Source organism: Schistocerca serialis, unplaced genomic scaffold (assembly GCF_023864345.2).
Source record: "Schistocerca serialis cubense isolate TAMUIC-IGC-003099 unplaced genomic scaffold, iqSchSeri2.2 HiC_scaffold_1083, whole genome shotgun sequence".
Classification (NCBI taxonomy): Eukaryota; Metazoa; Arthropoda; class Insecta; order Orthoptera; family Acrididae; genus Schistocerca; species Schistocerca serialis.
Genome location: NW_026047276.1, coordinates 42,501 through 47,877, shown reverse-complemented (window position 1 = coordinate 47,877; position 5,377 = coordinate 42,501).

Here is a 5,377-nt window from a genome sequence, read left to right as displayed (position 1 = left end):
ACTTGGGATAGGGTGTGTCGTTGGCAAGTCCCCGGGGCGGCTAGTGTGGGTGGTGATAAGTCCGTAGGGGGGAGGGTCGAGGTATTAGGAAATAGAGCGATTGTGGTGGGACTGGCGCGCGCGCCCTCTCGTGCCGACGACATGAATGTCCACAGTAAACATTCGACACCTCCATCTACAGGGATCCGACGGAACTACGCCAACCATGCTGGCAAAACAGTATCGCCATCTATGCGAATCGGACAACACTACGTCCGCCATGTCGAGCGCACCACAAAACATACCGCCATCTGTAGGTCTCCCTCAGCATGAGCTCCTGCAACGACGATACCGCCATCTATGGGACGCCAAGCCGACTAAGACATCGATGGGCCCACAGTGCCCATCTTTCGACGCCACCCACAAAGCATGCAGCCTCTGTCGACCACAGCACCCATACGCCAGTGCCTCTGCCGCACGAAGTCGTGGACCGGCAATCACACCACCTGCACCCGTTCGTGCCCCACCCCAACCGCCCAACTCGCATCGCCAGCGGATGAACGGCGGACGTTTCCCGCACTCGTAAGGTGCAATTCACACCTATAACATGCGTTTCATGAAGAGATATTTCCAATATGCGACATTCCCGCTGTCCCTATTCATGAGCTGCGAGCTGTACCACGTACAAGCTACAGACGCGATCGCATTGCTCACTGTACGGATTCTCATGCTGAGCCATCAGCTAGGAAGCGCCCCATCCATGTCGGCACCCGTGGGCGTTGCACTCGCAGTCGCAAAAAACGCTGGGCAAATATATATCTCGGAAGAGTAACGACAGTCCGAGCCTCCTGGCGTTGCACTCGCAGCCGCAAAAAAACGCTGGGCACATATATGTCTCGGAAGAGTAACGACAGTCCGAGTCTCCTGCGTGGGAAGAGTCTTTCTAGGCCCTGACCCACGGGAAGGGTGTAGCTTCCCCCATCCCGGACATTTGACGTCGTCACACTACCGGTATTGACTAATAGACTGATTGCTGATAATCATTAGCCATACACTGGGGGAAACGGCCGACAGGGGCGGCAACATAGTGGAGCCGCAGTGTCACTAATGTACAGAGATAGAACAGTTTCGACTGGAACTAGAGTAACCGTATACACGGCACTGATTAGTAATAGATGCAGAGCCATCAGAATACAGATAATATATACAACCGTCCCTATACATGCTGAAAGACTCTGCACACAATGAGAACCACACGTCAGCCAGACACTCTTATCACACACTACTCTCTTATCACACACAATATCTAACCACCAGCATGGAAGAACATCCAGTGCATCCTCTCCGCCACATGACACAATCCACACTATCATTACCAGACCGGGAGGTCCACCCAGAAAACACAATATCCCACCCTTCCGACATCCGCACATTGCTCAGCTAAGCCACGAACACCCACACATGTCCTACACAGTGGTGCACCCAACATCACAATACTGCCTCCTGTCACAGCACACAAACAATGGCAGGAATGAAAGACACAGATCTGCCACAACCATGGAATCGGAGCGCCGCCTGTCATGAGCCAAAAGTGCATCCTGACGTGACAAATCGGATAATACCGCAGGCATCCAATTACGATAATCACTATCAACGAACCTGCCGCCCCCCCCCCCAATACACCTTTCCCTACAACAATGTGTATCTGAACCTACGCTATATCGTACCTTAACCTAACCTATATCGTACCTTAACCTAACCTATATCGTACCTTAACCTAACCTATATCGTACCTTAACCTAACCTATATCGTACCTTAACCTAACCTATATCGTACCTTAACCTAACCTATATCGTACCTTAACCTAACCTATATCGTACCTTAACCTAACCTATATCGTACCTTAACCTAACCTATATCGTACCTTAACCTAACCTATATCGTGCCTTAACCTAACCTATATCGTGCCTTAACCTAACCTATATCGTGCCTTAACCTAACCTATATCGTGCCTTAACCTAACCTATATCGTGCCTTAACCTAACCTATATCGTGCCTTAACCTAACCTATATCGTGCCTTAACCTAACCTATATCGTGCCTTAACCTAACCTAATTTGTGCCTTAACCTAACCTAATTTGTGCCTTAACCTAACCTAATTTGTGCCTTAACCTAACCTAATTTGTGCCTTAACCTAACCTAATTTGTGCCTTAACCTAACCTAATTTGTGCCTTAACCTAACCTAATTTGTGCCTTAACCTAACCTAATTTGTGCCGTAACCTAACCTAATTTGTGCCGTAACGTAACCCATGTTGTGCCGTAACGTAACCCATGTTGTGCCGTAACGTAACCCATGTTGTGCCGTAACGTAACCCATGTTGTGCCGTAACGTAACCCATGTTGTGCCGTAACGTAACCCATGTTGTGCCGTAACGTAACCCATGTTGTGCCGTAACGTAACCCATGTTGTGCCTTAACCTAACCCATGTTGTGCCTTAACCTAACCCATGTTGTGCCTTAACCTAACCCATGTTGTGCCTTAACCTAACCCATGTTGTGCCTTAACCTAACCCATGTTGTGCCTTAACCTAACCCACGTTGTGCCTTAACCTAACCTACGTTGTGCCTTAACCTAACCCATGTTGTGCCTTAACCTAACCCATGTTGTGCCTTAACCTAACCCATGTTGTGCCTTAACCTAACCCATGTTGTGCCTTAACCTAACCCATGTTGTGCCTTAACCTAACCCATGTTGTGCCTTAACCTAACCCATGTTGTGCCTTAACCTAACCCATGGTGTGCCTTAACCTAACCCATGTTGTGCCTTAACCTAACCCATGTTGTGCCTTAACCTAACCCACGTTGTGCCTTAACCTAACCCACGTTGTGCCTTAACCTAAACCCACGTTGTGCCTTAACCTAACCCACGTTGTGCCTTAACCTAACCTACGTTGTGCCTTAACCTAACCCATGTTGTGCCTTAACCTAACCCATGTTGTGCCTTAACCTAACCCATGTTGTGCCTTAACCTAACCCATGTTGTGCCTTAACCTAACCCATGTTGTGCCTTAACCTAACCCATGGTGTGCCTTAACCTAACCCATGGTGTGCCTTAACCTAACCCATGTTGTGCCTTAACCTAACCCATGTTGTGCCTTAACCTAACCCATGTTGTGCCTTAACCTAACCCATGTTGTGCCTTAACCTAACCCATGTTGTGCCTTAACCTAACCCATGTTGTGCCTTAACCTAACCCATGTTGTGCCTTAACCTAACCCATGTTGTGCCTTAACCTAACCCATGTTGTGCCTTAACCTAACCCATGTTGTGCCTTAACCTAACCCATGTTGTGCCTTAACCTAACCCATGTTGTGCCTTAACCTAACCCATGTTGTGCCTTAACCTAACCCATGTTGTGCCTTAACCTAACCCATGTTGTGCCTTAACCTAACCCATGTTGTGCCTTAACCTAACCCATGTTGTGCCTTAACCTAACCCATGTTGTGCCTTAACCTAACCCATGTTGTGCCTTAACCTAACCCATGTTGTGCCTTAACCTAACCCATGTTGTGCCTTAACCTAACCCATGTTGTGCCTTAACCTAACCCATGTTGTGCCTTAACCTAACCCATGTTGTGCCTTAACCTAACCCATGTTGTGCCTTAACCTAACCCATGTTGTGCCTTAACCTAACCCATGTTGTGCCTTAACCTAACCCATGTTGTGCCTTAACCTAACCCATGTTGTGCCTTAACCTAACCCATGTTGTGCCTTAACCTAACCCATGTTGTGCCTTAACCTAACCCATGTTGTGCCTTAACCTAACCCATGTTGTGCCTTAACCTAACCCATGTTGTGCCTTAACCTAACCCATGTTGTGCCTTAACCTAACCCATGTTGTGCCTTAACCTAACCCATGTTGTGCCTTAACCTAACCCATGTTGTGCCTTAACCTAACCCATGTTGTGCCTTAACGTAACCCATGTTGTGCCTTAACGTAACCCATGTTGTGCCTTAACCTAACCTATAATGTGCCTTAACCTAACCTAAAGTGCGCCGTAACCTAAACTATATTGCGCCTTAACCTGACGCACGTTGTCGCTGAACCTGCTCTGTAATTGTTATGCAACCCGTTAAAGTAGTGTAGTGTTGCCTAACCGCAACCCTCGCAATATAGTTCGCTACTCGCACTGCCCGGTCCCCTGTGTATCGCGTCATGTTAAACACCTTGCAGGTGTTGCTGACTTTCCACATGCTCCTGCTATACACTGTAGTGTGGATAGCAGCAGGACGTACATGCCCCCCCCCCTTCCCCCCTGCCTTCGCAAGCTGGTCGGTGAGAAGTTTGCATGTTCAATGCCCTTCGCATGCCGACGTACTCAGCCTACGTTGTGGTACGGCCTGTCACCTGTCCGCCGATGTACGCAAAACCCACAAACTGTACTGCACATTGCTCCGTATGTACTGAATGATACATCGTGGCCCATGTGACCGTATGACGACAGCGCCTAGCAACGGCGGACCATACAGTCCAAATATTGTGCACGCAGCTACGTGTCGTCTCCCTATAAGAGCTGGATTGCAGTGTGGTACGCCATACAGACGTGTGGGAGGAACGGACGCCCTGGATGGCGATCAGCATGAGCAGTCTGTTGATGTAGTGGAGCGTGTATTCGGACGTAGTCGTCTCTTCTCACACACCGTGATAGCATGTTGCACCGCGTTCCACATCTGCGACATGCTGCAGAGGCGGGCTGACAGTCGTTCGCGCAATGGACACCGCATACGTACGGGGTCTACCTTCCACGTGTTCTCTAGGCGTGCACATGTTGTTGCGTCTATGTGGGCAGACGTAGTGTGTTGTGACACCTGACACAGGCATGCAATACTCGTTGCAAATGGCGATGGACGTGTACGTTTGCTGGTGACGTTACGCAAATGAACAACCGGTAACCCGTTGTGGTGCGGTTGTTCTCGCTAGAGGTGAATCAGTGTTGGCGACGATCGGTCGAGCTATTAACCGGTTGTTTCAGGGATACCCACCATGCCCACGAACGTGAAAGGGGAACCACCATGCCCACGAACGTGAAAGGGGATCTGGGTGTGAGGCGATACGCGGCGGTGGCTGGGTGGGACCGTCCCCGGCCGGTGAGGGGGGGCCGCCCGGCGTGCTGGCAGCGCGGTGCGTGGGCGCACGCGCTACAGCCGGCTGGTGGGGGCGGCCGGTGGCAGGCGCGCCGGCCGACGGACGCGGCAGGCGGCGCAGCTGCGCGCCGGCGCCCCCTGCTCGCGGCGCCTTGCGGCCAAAGTAGGTCCTCGCGGGCCCGGTGCGAAGCGCGGTGGCCATCTGCAGTGTGCTGGTCCGATTGAGGACTTTGTGCGCTGAGGATGCGCC